Source organism: Lagopus muta, chromosome 1 (assembly GCF_023343835.1).
Source record: "Lagopus muta isolate bLagMut1 chromosome 1, bLagMut1 primary, whole genome shotgun sequence".
Lineage (NCBI taxonomy): Eukaryota > Metazoa > Chordata > Aves > Galliformes > Phasianidae > Lagopus > Lagopus muta.
This window is the reverse complement of record NC_064433.1, coordinates 75541385-75558437: the sequence shown is the minus strand read 5'-3', so window position 1 is coordinate 75558437 and position 17053 is coordinate 75541385. Positions and strand designations below refer to the sequence as shown.

General features: G+C 46.0%; 1 protein-coding gene across 1 annotated transcript in view; it reads right to left on the bottom strand.

The window, feature by feature from the left end:
* The window catches only part of LOC125697541 (protein arginine N-methyltransferase 8), a 152374-nt gene that overhangs the window by 33453 nt on the left and 101868 nt on the right, over nt 1-17053 (bottom strand). The gene's annotated exons all lie outside the window — the stretch shown is intronic.

Below are 17053 nucleotides of genomic sequence, written 5' to 3'. Positions count from 1 at the left end.
TTTAAATAATTTGACATATATATTTAATGCAGTATACCACAATCAAATTTATACTAGTGCAGGTCCTGTTAGCATGATGTCAAACATAGATTTCCTTTACTTTGGCAAGTAAGATTTGAGAGCAGGAAACTGGAAGACCTCCAGTTTCTTAGATGTCAATATACTTTTATAGTAAATTTATAGATTTCTTGCACTGTGTTTATGACTCCGGCCGGTTTTAGTGACTTTTCTACTGATCTCTCGGCATAAAAAAAGGAAAATGCTGAAATAATTTTGGATGTTATTGAGTTCGCTCAGGTGGTACAATTTCATAGCTCATTAAAAGCATCAGTATAGAAATCACAAATAGACCTGTTGCCATCAGCCTAAATGTAGAAGAAATCTACCCTTTCCTTCCCAGCAGTATGATGGCTCTCTAGACTGAAGTAAATACCCATCACCACAAATAAACTGTGAAGTACAGCTTGTTTTATTTCAATGATGGACTTTCTGTATTGCACTTGACATTTCCTGGCTTAGAGCTGCAAGTGGTCTTCTGCCTAGCACCTGCTGCTCTTTGTATTTCTAGCATTTGCATACCTTAGTGATAGAGACTGTCATCTGGTTTATAACTTAGGCTTCAGGGGGAGCAGATTCTGGGCTGCTTAATACTACACACAGACTCTGTGGCAGTGAAGCAGGAGTCCTAAGTAGAGGACTATGTCACCAGCTGACGTAGACATATGCAAGTTCATGGCCCACATGGGATGCAGGTGAGGCTGCTGAAGGAGCAGGCTGCTCACAGTCAACTCCAGAAGGATCAGGGCGATCGGGTGAAATTCCTGATATATAGACTCCTTGCCATTGAGACTATTCTAAGAATTTAGGAGAGTTTGGGAGCAAAACTCCAAAGAAGACATTTTAAATGCAGGACAAGAAGGTGGATGGAAGAAGCCAATATGAAATTTAAAGGCAAATTGTGCCTGAATGTCTTCCATAATGATTGGTTCCTTTCTCATAACTGGAAACATGGGAGGTGAGAGCATGTGTTATTACATAATGAGTTATTAAATTGGAGAGATATGGGTTTTAAGAGTGGACTGTTCAGTCAATAAGGATTTGGCTGTTTGGAGAGTCAATGGCTCTACGTCCAGCTTGAGCCTGGTGATGAGTGCTTTACCCCAGTGGTCTTTCTTGGGACTGGTGTTCTTCATCATTTTTATTGGTATAAAGCAAACAAAAGCTATGACAGAGCCTTTATTTGAGATACAGGCACTGTAGGACAAAATGGCAAAGAATGAGGAATTAACTCACCCCTCTCAGCAACAGTTTGGAAAAAAAGCTGAGCTGAAGAATGCATTTTTCTTCACTTTGATCTCTGACACATGAGGCAGCAGGAGGAGGGAAAGGGGATTGGGGGGAAACCTGCACAGACTCAGACTACACAAGCACTCCTGGAATCACTTGCTGGGGCAGTGGAAAAGAGGAAGGGTGGATCTAGGCTCCCCCTGCTGCAGGCACTCACATGCTCATATATTGGTTCAGGCTGTGACTCAGGAATTCCGCTGCAATCAGTGACTGGATAGTTGGGATTGAGTGCACCCTCAGCATGTTTGTGGATGGCACTAAGCTGAGTGGTGCAGTTGATTCAACAGCAGGAAGGGATGTTATCCAAAAGGATCTGGAAAAGCTTGAAAAGTTTTCCCATGTGAAATGAATGAGTTTCAACAACGTCAAGAGGAAGGTGTTACAGGACAATGCCAGATATTTGTACATGCTGGAAAAAGAACTCACTGAGAGCAGCCATGTGGAGAAGGACCAGGGGGTTCTGGTGGATAAAATGATTGACATGAACCAGCAGTGTGCACCTGCGGCCCAGGTAGCCAATGGTTTCCTGAACAGCATTGGGAGGGGGTGGCCAGCAGATGAGGGAGGCCTCTGTCCTTCTGAGGCACTACCTGGAGTACTGCTTCCGTGTCTCAGGGTTTCCAGCACAGGAAAGATGTGGAGCTGTCAAAGCATGCCCAGAGGAGGACCACAAAGATGATCAAAGGACTGCAGCATTTCTTCTCCAAAGAAAGGTTGAAGAAGCTTGGCTTGTTAATCCTGGAGAAGGCTCCAAGGGAGCCTCATTTTGGCCTTTTAGTACTTAAGGAAGCTTATAAAAAAGATGATCAACTTTTCACATGGTCTTTTTGCATGGTCTGATAGGACAAGGGGGAATGTTTTTAAACTAAAAGAAGGTTATTTTAGTTAGATGTGAGGCAGAAATTCTTTACTCATAGTGTGGTTAGGCATAGGAATAGGTTGCCCAGAGAAGCTGTGGATGCCCCATCTCCGGAGGTGTTCGGTGACAGGTTGGATGGAATCCTGGACAATCTGATTTAAGGGGGTAGCAACCTTACCCACAGTAGAGGGTTTGGAATTTCCAAACCAAGACATTCTATTATTCTATATTGTGAAGAATAAACAATTCCTGGTTTGACCTCTAAGTGCTTCTTGGTGAAGCTGAGTTATTTCTTTACAAGTACAAGTGATCCTAATATACTAATTTCAGTCATAGCAAATGGTTTCAGTCCCCTTAGTCTTCCTGGGTAACTGGGGATGTACCAGTGGACTGGAGACTGGCAAATGTGAAACCCATCTTCAAAAAGGGCTGGAAAGATGATCCTGGAAGCTACAAACCTATCAGTCTCACCTTGGTGCCTGAGAAGGTAATGGAATGAATAATCTCAGGAGCCATCATGGGCCAATTAAAGGTCAACCAGGGGATCAGACCCAGTCAGCGTGAGTTTACAAACCATAGAGCCTGTTTGACAAACCTGATTTCATTCTATGACAAGGTGACCTGCTTAGTGGATGACGGGAAAGCTGTTGATGTGGTCTACCTGGACTTCAATAAGGCCTTTGACACTGTCCTCCACAACATTCTCATGGAGAAGCTGGCTGCCCACGGTTTAGATGGGTATATGCTCCGTTGGGTGAAATGCTGGATGGCAGAGACCAAAGAGTTGTGATCAATGGAGTTAAATCCATTTGGCTGCTGGTCATGAATGCTGTCCCCCAGGGCTCAGTACTGAGGTAGCTTTTATTTAACATCCTTATTAATGATCTTGATGAGGGGATTGAGTGCACCCTCAGTAAGTTTGCAAAGGACACCAATTTGGGAGGGAATGTTGATCTGCCTGAGGGGAACAAGGCACTACTGAGAAGCCTGGATAGACTGGATTGATAGGCCAAGGCCAACTGCGTGAGTTTCAATAGGGCCAAGTGTTGGGTCCTGCATTTTGGTCACAACAATCCCAGGCAACCCTACAGGCTTGGGGAGGAGTGGCTGGATAGCTGCCTGTTAGAAAGGGATCTTGGTGTACTGACGGACAGCCAGCTGAATATGAGCCAGTAGTGTGCCCACGTGGCCAAGAAGGCCAATGGCATCCTGGCTTATATCAGGAATGGAGTGGTGAGCAGGACTAGGGAAGTAATCCTGCCCCCATACTCGGCATTGGTGAGGCCTCACCTCCAGTACTGCATTCAGTTTTGGGCACCTCAGTACAGGAAGGACATGGAGATGCTGGAGCAGGTCCAAGGAAGAGCAAGAAGGCTTGTGAAGGGCTTGAAGAATATGCCCTATGAGAGACTGGAGGCACTGGGGATGTTCAGTCTGGGGAAAAGGAGACTGAGGGAAGACATTATTGCTCTCTTCCAACATCGGAAAGGTGCTTACAGCATGAATGGGTTTGATTTCTTCTCACTGGTGACAGGTGACAGGATGAGGGGAAATGGCTTCAAGTTGAGCCAGGGTTAAGTTGAGGATAATAGGAAACACTTCTTTCCAGAAAGGGTTGTTAAGCACTAGAATAGGTTCCCCAGGGAGGTGGTTGTGTCACCATCCCTGGACGTTTTTAAAATCCATTTGGATGTGGTGCTCGGGGACATGATTTAGTGGAGGGTTGTTAGAGTAGTATGGTTAGGTCATGGTTGGACTCGATGATCTTCAAGGTCTTTTCCAACCTGAGTTATTCTATGATTCCATGATTTTATTCTATGATGCTTTAGTGTGCGCTTTCCAGTTCTTCCATACCTTTGAGATTGTGATATCTACATCATTACTTATTTAGGTAAATAAGTACTACTTAATAGATAATTTTGGGAGAGTGATGCTTTGGAAGCAGGCTGCCTTTAAATAGCTGCTTTTTTGTTTGTTTGTTTTTGTTTCTATTTCAGCTATCCTTTTGAATTATTGTCTAATTATTTCTCACCTCATGAAGTTATCCATTTTGAGGTCAAACACAACTAGATGAATTGCATCACTTTGCTTTAGCATGTATACTGAATTAGAATACATCATGAGTGCTATGCATGAAGAGCTCTTCTGCAGTTAAGATATCCTTCAGGGATATGAACAAAGTTAAGTTTCTTTTGGGGAGTGGGAGGAGGAATGAGGGACAGGGGAGGTGGAGTAGTACAGAACCTGCTCCCTAAATATAGATATTTGCAGGGGTGCAGGGACAGGGGTGGCTGCACAATCTTGCTGTTGGAACTTAACTGCTTGTCACTAAGTTATGTCATCCGTGCCTGCACAAAGATTTGAAAGTTGTTTCAATGTTTCTGTGCTCTTACTTTCACTGTATGATGTGTGCATGGGACTGCATAGGTAAGCACATGGGACTTGTGTCTTGGCATGTGTGCTTGCAGCAATTTGCAGGAGGTGAGGTAAGGGGGAACCTGTTATAGGCTTAAAGTATCAGAAGTGAAGAGCCAGATCATTCCCCCAACAATGTAGCTGGTGAAAATGCATCAACAACTGCTTCGCCCCTCCCTGAAGAGCACAGATGTCTCAACAGTGCCCTGCTCTTCCACAGTGCACTGTCTGTTGAAATCTTTACTTCCCATGACAGGCTGTTTGCAAGAGACCACTGCTTCTGCAGACTTGGCAATACAGTCAGAGACTGGCATGTTCAGGGCTGCCCACAAGTGAAGGCTGCCATTAGTGCATTTCCTGTTCCTGAGTGCCGGTCCATGTTTCTGATTTTTCTTGGAGTAGGGACCTGCATGCTATGTTGGCAGCAGCTCTTGCAATATGTAGGGTAGTGTCTGCTGAGAGAAAGTTTGAAAATCTCTTTGGAAGAGATTGTCATTTGGAATGACAACTTCATGTGTTCACGTGTCAGATGTCCAGTGAAGTCCCCCGTGACTGGAAAAAGGGAAATATTACTCCCATTTTTAACAAAGGGAGAAAGGAAAACCCGGAGAAATACAGGCCAGTGAGCCTCACCTCTATGCCTGGGAAGATCATGGAGCAGATCATCCTAAAAGCTATGATAAGGCAGAGATGAGATAAAGAGGTGATTTGAGACAGCCAGCATGGCTTCACTAGAGGCAGAGTGTTCCTGACCAATCTAGTGGCCTACTATGAGTGTTGGCTTCAGTGGATAGGGCGACGGATGTCATCTACCTGGACTTCTGCAAGGCCTTTGACATGGTCCCTCACCACATCCTTCTCTCTAAATTGGAGAGGTGTGGATTTGAAGGATGGATTGAGAAACACGCTCAAGATAAAAAATTTCTAATCAGGCAGATCTCTGAGAAGAGCAATTTATTCATTACTGCAATAATGGGCGCACACCCCCTACTGACAAAGGAGAAATTGCGCAACTAGTCAGTGAAATTCATTCCGTTATATATCCTGGGTCCAATGGAGGTAAAGCTTCTCCCGGCACTCAATCAGCTTCTCAGGCTCACAATCTTCCAATGCTGTTGCAGTGTTACACTTCCATAGCTATGTTACACTTCCATAGATATGTTATACTTCCATACAATGTCTGTTACAACCCACTGTTCTGTATGTTCTGTACCTTTTATGGTGATAGGAGAACAATATTTTCAACAATCTGCACACTAATTCTGTCCTGTACCAGACTCTCCCCTACCCAATATAATTACCTTACCTAGAGCCTGTGTCAATTTTACCTAGATGGAAACGCCAGTCTCAACTTTAGTCTGTTCAGCAACTTTCTTTGTGAAAGGCAACTTATCCTATGCTACATACAGAAATACTGGAAATTTCCACTGCAAATACTCAATCTACCTCTCACAATTGGGAATTGGTTGGCTGGATGCAGCCAAAAGGTTGTGATTAATGGCTCTGTATCAGGATGGAGGCCAGTGCCCCTCAGGGGTTGCTCTTAGGACCGGTGCTCTTCAACATCTTAATCAATGACATAGATGATGGCATCGAGTGCACTCTCAGCAAGTTTGCAGATGACATCAAGCTGAGCGGTGTGGTCAATACACTGGAGGGAAGGGAAGCCATACAGAGGGACCTGGACAGGCTGGAGAAGTGGGCCCATGAAAGCCTAATGAGGTTCAATAAGGCCAAGTGCAGGGTGCTGCACTTAGGTTGGGGCAATCCCAGGTATATATACAAACTGGGGGAAGATCTCCTTGAGAGCAGACCTGTTGAGAAGGACTTGGGGATCCTGGTGGACAAGAGCCAGCAGTGTGCGCTTGCAGCCCGGAAGGCCAACTATGTTCTGGGCTGCATGAAAAAGGGGTGGCCAACAGGGGGAGGAAGGGGATTGATCCTCTCTACTCAGCTCTTGTGAGGCCCTATCTGGAGTACTACATCCAGGCCTGGGACCTCCAGTACAGGAAGGATGTGGAGTTCTTGGAGTGGGTCCAGAGGAGGGCCATTAAGACGAGTGGAGGGCTGGAGCACCTCTCCTATGAGTAAAAGGTTGAGGGAATTGGACTTGTTTAGCTTGGAAAAGAGAAGGCTCTGGGGAGACTTCCACTACTTGAAGGCCTTGTTCTTGGAGGCCTTCCAGTTCTTGAAGGGAGCATATGAGCAGGAGGGAGAATGGCTGTTTACAAGGGTGAATAGTGACAGGACAAGGGGGAATGGTTTTAAACTGAGACGTGGAAAGTTTAGGTTAGATATTAGAAGGAAGTTTTTCACTCAGAGGGTATAGGCACACTGGAACAAGTGCCCAAGGAGGTTGTGGATGCCCCATCCCTGGAGGCATGCAAGGCCAGGTTGGATGTGGCTCTGAGCATCCTGGTCTAGTGGTTGGTGACCATGCACATAGCAAGGGTGTTGAAACTAGATGATCATTTTGGTCCTTTTCAACCCAGCCCATTCTATGATTCTCTGATTCTAAGATGAGACTGAAATAATTGACCAAAACAACAGACTGTCTTGCTGGAGAACGCAATACTGCAATGGCAGGTCAATTACACTGGATCCCTCCCTTAGTTTGAGCAGTTAGATATGCCCTGACCTGCATCAGCACAGCAAATGGGCTAATGCAGGCCTATCTAGTGCCAAGAGCAAGCCACGCATGTACCATCAAGGTACTCATCAAGTTGATTGCTGCCTACAGGACACCTCAAGTCACAGTCAGACAAACTTCACTGATGAGGAAGGTTGGAAGAGTGTCCCAACTCAGCGTCACAAGAGACAACCCTGCCTGCCTAGCCCGCTTCCACAACTTCCCTCTAAGTAACAGGTTCCAGATGCTGAAAGGTGAAGGGGAGGTGACTGGAGAGGTGATGGAGGATCTGCCTAGGAGAGAGCCTAGGGTGAGGCAGTCACCCCCACGCCTTGAGGCTGCCTCCGACAGGAAAGAAAGAAGGATGGTCATGATGTGTGACTCCCTTCTCAAAGGAACAGAGGGCCCCATATGCAGATCTAACCTGAGCCACTGGGAAATGTGCTGCCTTCCTGGGGCTCAGGTCAGGGACATAGCCAGGCAACTCTCAAAGCTGGTTCGGTCATCTGACTACTTTCCACTACTTTTAGTTCAGGTGGTCAGTGATGAAGTCGCTTAGACAAGCCTATGCACGATGAAAAAAGATTTTGGGGGTTTAGGACGTTTAGTTCAAGGAGTGGGAGCTCAAGTGATCTTCTGCTCTATACAGTGAGGCAGTGAGGGACTTGAGCAGGATCGGAAAGCACAAACGATGAATAATTGGCTTGGAGGCTGGTGTCAAGCCAGAAACTTTGGGTTCTTTGATCATGGGGAAGTTTACTTGGCCCCTGGCCTGTTGTCTGTCCATGGAACCTACCTATCTCGAAGGGGGCAATGAATACTAGCGCAGGAACTAGTGGGGCTTATTGAAAGAGCTTTAAACTAGCTATGAAGGGGGAAGGGGCAAAACAGGCAAAACAGGAACGATGCTTGAGCTGGGGGTGAGGCAGATGACTCGTCTGAAATGTGTCTATACCAATGCACGCAGCATGAGCAACAAGCAGGAAGAGTTGGAAGCGATTGTGAGTCAGGCTAATTATGACCTTGGTGACCCTGACCATGGTGGGACCACTCCCATGACTGGAGTGCTGTGATAAATGGCTACAAGCTATTCAGAAGGGATAGACGAGGAAAGAAGGGTGGTGGTGTGGCCCTTTATATTAAAGACTGTTTCAAGGTTGAAGAGCTTGGGGTTGGGAATGATAGAGTGGAGTGTCTATGGGTAAGGATCAGGAGGAAGGCCTGTAGGGGTGGCATCTTGGTGGGGGTCTGTTATAGACCACCTAATCAGGATGAAGAGTTGGATGAGGCATTCTATGAGCAGCTCGTGGAAGTCACACGATCGCCAGCACTTGTTCTAATGGGGGACTTCAACTTCTCTGATATATGTTGGAAATATAATATAGCACAGAGGAAACAGTCCAGGAGGTTTCTAGACTGCGTGGAAGATAGCTTCCTTACACAACTGGTAGGAGAACCTACCAGGGGCGGTGCCCTGCTGGACCTGGTCTACGCTAACAGAAAAGGACTGGTGGTAGAAGTGAAGGCTGGGGACCGTCTTGGGCAGAGTGACCACAGAATTGTAGAATTCTCCATTCTTGGGGATGTCAGAAGTGTGACCAGAAAAACTACCTTCTTGAACTTTCAGAGTGCGGACTTTGATCTGTTCAGGGTGCTTGTAGCACGGGTCCCTTGGGAGTCACTTCTTAAGGGTAAATGGGTCCAGAAAGCCTGGATGCTCCTCAAGACATAAATATTAAAGGCGCAAGAAGAGGCTGTCCCTGAGTGCCATAAGGCAAGCCGTAGGGGAAGACAACCAGTATGGATGAGCCAGGAACTACTGTTGAGACTCAGGGAGAAAAAGAGAGTCTATGTCCTCTGGAAGAAGGGACAGCCTACTTGGGGAGATTACAGAGAAGTAGCTAAGGTATGCAGGGAGGAAGTTAGGAAGGCGAAAGCCCAACTAGAACTCAGGTTGGCCACTGCAGTAAAAGACAATTAAGTATCCTTTTATAAGTATATCAATGGCAAATGAAGAACCAAAGATAATTCTCATCCTATACTTGATGCAGCAGGGAATGTGGCTACTGAGGACAAGGAGAGGGCTGAGGTCCTCAATGCCTTTTTTACATCTGCCTTTAATAGCCAGATCAGTTATCCTCTGGGCTTTTTATGCCCTGATCTGGAAGTGTGGGATGCTGCTCAGAATATGCCCCCAGCGATTCAGGTGGAGGCAGTCACAGAGCTTCTCCTCCATCTGGACTATCACAAGTCCATGGGACTGGATGGGCTACACCCTCGGGTGCTGAGGGAGCTGGCGGGGGGTGATTGCCGAGCCCCTCTTGGCCTTCTATCAGCGCTCCTGGTTAACTGGTGAGGTCCCAGAGGATTGAAGTCTTGCTGATGTGACTCCCATCTTCAAGAAGGACTGTAAAGAGGATCTGGGGAACTATAGGCCTGTTAGCCTGACCTCGATACCAGGGAAAATTATAGAGCAAATCATCTTTGATGAGATTGCACGGCATGTGCATGGTGTCCAGGGGATCAGGCCCAGCCAGCACGGGTTCGTGAAGGGCAAGTCATGCTTGACCAACCTCATCTCTTTCTATGACTGGGTGACCAGACTGGTAGATGAGGGAAGGGTTGTTGATGTAGTCTACCTAGACTTCAGCAAAGCCTTTGACACAGTCTCTCACAGACTTCTGGGGAAACTGGCTGCCCGTGGTCTGGACAGGTATACACTTCTTTGGGTAAGGAACTGGCTAGAAGGCCATGCCCAACGGGTAGTGGTGAATGGAGTTAAGTCCAGCTGGCTACCTGTTTCAAGTGGTGTCCCCCAGTGGTCAGTACTGGAGCCCATCTTGTTTAATATCTTTATTGATGACATAGATGAGATGACTGAGTGTACCCTCAGTAAGTTTGCAGATGACACCAAGCTGGGAGGTGGTGTCGATCTGCCTGAGGGTAGGGAGGCCCTTCAGAGGGATTTAGACAGGCTGGATGGCTGGGCTGAGGTGAATGGGATGAGATTCAACAAGGCCAAGTTTCGGGTCCTGCACTTTGGGTACAACAACCCCATGCAGCGCTATAGGCTTGGGGATGAGTGGCTGGATGATTGTGAAGAAGAGAGGGATCTGGGGGTGTTGGTTGATGCTTGGCTGAACATGAGCCAACAGTGTGCCCAGGTGGCCAAAAGGGCCAATGACATCCTGGTCTGCATTAGAAATAGTGTGGCCAGCAGGCGCAGGGAGGTGATCATCCCCCTCTGCTCAGCACTGGTGAGGCTGCACCTTGAGTATTGTGTTCAGTTTTGGGCCTCTCACTACAGGAAGGATGTTGAGGTCCTGGAGCGTGTCCAGAGAAGGGCAACGAAACTGGTGAGGGGTCTGGAGCACAAGTCTTATGAGGAGTGGCTGAGGGAGCTGGGATTGTTCAGTCTGGAGAAGAGGAGGCTCAGGGGGGACCTCATTGCACTCTACAACTTCCTGAAGGGAGGTTGTGGTGAAGAGGGTTTTGGTCTCTTCTCCCAGGCAACGAGCAGGACGTGGGGAAATGGCCGCAAGTTGTATCAGAGGAGGTTTAGATTAGACATAAGGAAGACTTTTTCTCTCAGAGAGTGGTCAGGCACTGGAATGGCCTGCCCAGGGAGGTGGTGGAGTCACCGTCCCTGGCAGTGTTCAAGAGGCGTCTGGAGGACGTGCTGCATGATATGGTTTAGTAGCTTGTGGTGGCAATGGTGATGAGTAGACGGTTGGACTAGATGATCTTTTCCAGCTTTGTGATTCTATGATTCTATGATTCAAGTCATCGAAAGCAACTAAGGGACTCATTTCACTGGTGCAAAGGTTTGGCAGAGGAGGTGAGGGTATCTTACCTGGAGATCCCTCCCTATCTTAGAATCTTATAGGCTTTCCAAAGGTAAGCCTGTCATTGCATCTGAGCAGATGCTCCCTTGCTGCAGCCTGGGACCTTGATGCTTGACTGTATTGTTGCACTTTCTATGTTACAATGTCCTAGACTGCAACTGGGGTGAATCTCCAGAATTCTTTCTAGAAGTAAGCTCCACGGGATCCCAAGGGATCAGCTTGAGGCTGATGCCTGGGGTTTTGGAGTCAAGGATACAGAGGATGTGAGGCCCACTATACTCCAAATGAGAAAGGGATGTTGGCAGCATATGAAGGGATCTGAACAGCTTTGGAAGTAATTGGTACTGAAGTTCAACTCCTTTTGGCTCTCTGACTGCCTGTGTTGGGCTGGATGCTCAAAGGGAGGGTTATTTCCATACATTATGCAACTAACGTGGAGTAAGTGGAGTAAGTGGGCCGCACTATTCCCACAGCAGGCTAGAATAGGGAATCCCTCTTGTCTAGGGACCTTAGAAGTGTTTATGGACTGGCTCAAAGGCAAAGATTTTAGAATACCACCAGAAAAGAAGGTGATGTGCTGAAGAGGCTCTGCTATATAATTAACTCACAGAAAAGGAGAAGAAATATGCCCTGTTCACTGATGTGGGAAAGATGTGGGAGGTGGAAAGCTACTGTGGAGTCCCACATGATGATGAGCTGCAGAAGCTACTGAAGGCAAGGGTAAAAGGAGCCAATTTGGAGAAGTGAAGGCCATCCTCCTGACTTGAGACATTGCTAAATAAGAAAAATAGACTGTGCTCTAGATATGGACTCCTGGATGGTGGCAAATACCCTATGGGCATGGTTACAGCAATGGAAGCAGAAAAATTGGCAGTGCAGAGATGAACCTGTCTGGGCTGCTGCACTGTGGAAAGATACTGCTGCCTGGGTAGAGAGCATGGGTGTAAAGGTATGTCAAGTAGTTGCTCATGTACCCAAGAGTCGTGCCATTGAAGAACATCAAAACAACCATCAGGTGGATTGGGCCACTAAGATTCAAGTGGCTTCGGGTAGTTCTGGACTAGCAACATAAGGGTGAACTATTTCTAGGCTGATAGGCCCAAGACACTTCAGGCCACCAAGGAAGAGATGCAATCTACAGATGAGTTTAGGATTGAGGGATGGACTTGACTATAGATGCACAGGTTATCCTTGAATGCAAAACGTGTGCTGTAATAAGAAAGCTAAACAGATAAAACCTCTTTGGTATGGGAGGACTGACAGGTGGGTTACATCACGCTCCCACAAACTCACCATGGCAAATATCATGCGCTCACAATAGTGGAAGCAACCACTGAATGGCTGGAAACATATCCTGTACTCCATGCCTTTGCCTGAAATACTATCCTGGGTCTTGAAAAGCAAATCTTGTGGTGACATGGCACCCCAGAAAGAATTGTCAGACAACACAACTCTTTGGTTGTGGTTTTTTTTTTTTTTTTTGTTTGTTTGTTTTTTGTTTGTTTTTATTTTTAAACAACTTCATAGCCGCCAGGGCCGAAGAGCACCCACAAAGAGTGGGTGTATCACATCCTCTGTCACGCACCAGCCTCTGGAAAAATTGAACAATACAATGGACTGTTAAAAGTCTACATCGAGAGCAAAGGGTGCTGGGACACATATTTAGCAGAAGCTACCTGATTAGTAACACTCAGGGATATGCCAATCAAACTGGTTCTGTCCATTCAAACATCCTGCATCCCATAGGAAGGGATAAAGTCCCAGTGGTGCACACAAAGATCGTGCTGAGCAAGACAGTCTTGGTCATTCCCTGCCTTAAGTGAAGGGAAGCCTATTCATGGGATTGCTTTTGCTTAGAAACCTAGGTGTATGTGGTGGTGGGTAATGCAGAAGGATGGGGATGCCTGTGTATCTCAAGGTGATCTGATGGTAGGTGAGAATAGCCAATATTTTAAATTGTACGATGTTAAATTTGCTACATAATACTGCGTGTCAACATTATCATGGCAGTTAAAGATCTTCTTAACAGTAGTACAGTAAGAATTATCCAGGTCAAAGAATTCCAATGGAACCAGCACTATCATCTGCATACAATAACTGCACTATTAATCATCCCCCTGCACTGAAGAAATGTTATGACACATGAAGCCCAAAGTTATGAACTGAGTATCATGGATGATTTACATGAATGGCCCATATACTATCGTAATAATAAATGTATGTGTATGTATGAAAAAGCAAGATAGGTTATGATAATTAGGCTGTTAAGAAATTGTGGGACCTGAGCATGATGGTATGCAATTTAGTGTGGCTATTGTCTTAGCTTCACCTGGGACAGAATTGTTCTCTTCAAAGTATCTGGTATGATGTTATGTTTTGGTTCTAGGAGAAAAACTATGCTGATAACACACTGACACTTAAAGTTGCCTCCTAAGCAGCGTTGTATAGAGCCAAGGCTATTTACAGTGAAGGGTCCAAGGAGCTAGGACGTAACAGATTTAGGACAACTGACTTAAATCGTCTAAAGAGATATTCTATAATATATAGCATTATGCAGAAGGAGTTTTAAGGGGGTGGGAGCTCTTCCACTGCTCAGAGGGCTAGCTGGGCATTGGTTGGGGGTTAGTGAGTAATTCTTTGTGCATCGCTTGTTTTCTATGTATATAAATATATTTATTATATATATATTATATGTGTAAAATATATATAGTGCATGTGTGTAATATATTACACATACACACATACTTGTCATAATCATGCTTTTATTTTTCTGTCTTAGTAAATAGTTTTATTTCAACTCACAAGTTCTACTTTTTTTTTTCTCTCCCTCATCGCACTGGAAAAGTGAAGAATGAGCAAACAACTATGTGGTGCTGAGCCACTTACTGAGTCAAACAACAACAAAAATTAATTGCATAAGTGATCATTTCTTGGAGGAGAAAAAAAACCAACACAACAAACAAACAAAATAAAAACAAAACATGCCAGGGAAGAATAGGCAACAGGCTAAAGAGAGAAATGCTGTTTATGCTGTGTTTAGTGCAAGTCTGAATACAGATGGTAGAGGTTAAAGTATCTATATCGAAGAGTTCCCTGAATACTGCAGTAGATTTATTTCTTAAAACACACTAGCAGCTGCTCAGAGTAATGTGTGATGTTTGTGGAGACTGCGGCTGTCACAGAGCAGATCTTAAGAGGGCAATTCCTCAAAAAATAAGAGTCTGAAAAATTAGGCACAGTGATTAAAAGGCCAAGCTTACCAAAGCAAGTCAAATCATATCTAAGCATGTGGGTAAGTTACGTATTTTCAGAGAATTCTTAGAATATTACAATCTCATTAGCTACAATATGTACAGCTACAATATATACAGCTCCCCTTACACCAAAGTCAGCTGACAGACCTGTAGTTCCCTGGATCCTCCTTATGACCCTTTTGTAGATGGGAGTCACACTGGCAAGTCTCCGGTCTTCTGGGACTTCTTCAGTTGACCAGGAATACTGACAGATGATGGAAAGTGGCTTGGCTATCACCTCTGCCAGTGTCTTCAGCACTCTTGGATGAATCTTATCTGGACCCATGAACTTGTGGCAGTCCAAGTAGAATGATAGGTCTCTGACTGTGGAGGGGTTTTGTCTGCCCCTCATCTGAGACCCTCATCCAGGTCAGAGAGTAGAGTACCCAGAGGATAACTAGTCTGACTTTTAAAGACATATGTAAAGAAGGCATTTAGAACTTCAGCCTTTTCCTTATTCTCAGTGGTCATGTTCCCAGCTACATCCAGTAAAGAATGGAGGTTCTTCTTGGTTCTCTGCTTACTGTTAATATATTTGTAAAAGAGTTTCTTGTTCCATTTTACCCCATTGGCCAAGTTGAATTCAAGCTGGGCTTCTGACTTTCTAGTTTTCTCACTGCACATCCTACCAACATCTTTCTACTCTCTCCAATTTGCCCGTCCCTTCTTCCACAGGAGGTAGATTCTCTTTTTCTGGAGCATGAGGAAAAGCTCCATGTTCATCCAGGCTGGTCTTCTTCCCCACCAGCACATTTCGCGGCTCAGGGAGATAGCCTGCTCCTGCACCTTTAAGACTTCCTTCTTGAGGAATGCCAGCCTTCCTGGACACCTTCACCCTCTGAGATTGAATCCCAGGACACTCTCCCTTCTAGTCTCCTGAACAATTCAAAGTCCACCCTCCGTAAGTCCAAGATTTATAAGTCCAATTTTGCTGTCCCTTCCTCGCTCCACCAAGAATCAAGAACTCTACCATTTAATGATCACTCTGTCCAAGACAGCCCCGAACCTCCATGTCTTCCACTAGATCTTTTTTTTTGTGATCAGCAGATCTAGCAGGCATCTCCCCTGGTAGGTTCTCTCACCAGTTGCAGAAGGAAGTTATCTACCATACGCCCTAGAAACCTCCTAGACTGCTGCTTCTGTGCTATGTAGTACTCCCAGCATATATCAGGGAATTCAAAGACCCCCATGAGGACAATGGCTGGCGATAGTGCAACTTCTGCCAGTTGCTTGTAGAAGACCTCATTTGTCTCTTTATCCTAGTTAGGGGGTCTGCCTTGTCAGCCCTCCCCCTGATCCTTACCCACAGAACTTCAACATTATAATCCCCAGCCACAAGCTCAATAACATCAAAACACTCTCTAACATAGAGAGCCATGCCACCACCCTTCATTCCTTGTCTATCCTTTCTGAAGAGCTTACAGCCATCCATTGCAACACTCCAGTCATGGGTGCAATCCTACCATGTTTCCCTAATGGCAACTAGTCATAGTTTGCCTGCCACTTCCAACTTCTCCTGTTTGTTGCCCATGATGCATGTGTTGGTGTAGATGCACTTTAGCTGAGCCACTTGCCTCACCCCTAATCCTGTTATTGCTCCCCTAGTCTCATCTCTAGAGGGCCTGGTTTTATTCTCTTCTCCCTTCATATCTAGTGGAAAGCCCTCTCTACAATCCTGTCAGTGTCTGGGCAAGGATCCATTTCCCCTTTGAGACGCATGACCAGCAGGCCTCAGGCCAGATGCAGAGTAAACTGTCCCATGATGAAAGAACCCAAAATTCTTGCATTTGCACCAGCCTCTCAGCCATGTGTTTATAAGAGGGCTTTTCCTGCTCCTCTCAGTGTCCTTTCCTGCCACTGAAGGAATAGAGGAAAATACTATCTGTACACCTGCTCCATCAACTAACTGCCCCAGTCCACTGAAATAATTTTTGATGATCCTCAGGCTTCTGTCAGCAACGTCATCACTGCTGGCCTGAAGTATCAATAAACAATAATAATCAGAGGGATGAATCAGACTGGGGAGTTTCCTAGAAATATCCCTGAGCTGGGCTCCTGGGAGGCAGCACAGCTCCTACGGCTAGGGTCAGGCCGACATACCGGGCCCTCCATTCCTCCCAGAATTCAGTTGCCTATGGCAATCACCCTCCTGTCCTTCCTGGTGAAGGCAGGCTTGAGGTGTGGAGTTGACCACCTCACTCGAGACAACTTTGCAGGTAGACCTCCCACCAGAACCTCACTCAACTCTTCTTCAGATTCCAGGGCCTCAAAGCTATTACACAGAGGCACATGGGAAACAAGGTAGGTTAGGATCAGGATTGCCTGTATAGCCAAGCTGGGACCTGTTTCCATTCCTTCTCTTCTCTCAAACTGCTTCTCTCTGCTTGACTATGGCAGGGGAGAGGGTCCACCACTGTCTGGGGGGTGTCAGCTTAGTGTCTTTCTCGCACAGAGTTATTTCACCAATCTATCTCCTGCTCACATTCCCTGATGGTCCTTATTTCTCCACCTCCTTCTTGAGCTCCACCACCATACTTTCTGCCACCCTTCCCTGGCAGCAACAGCCTAAGGCACTCCCTGCAGCCTGAGACCTGAACAGTCACATTTCTGGGCAGGCTCTCTGTCTGTGTTGCCATAGTTTCCTTGGGGAAAGCCTGTTGTCTGG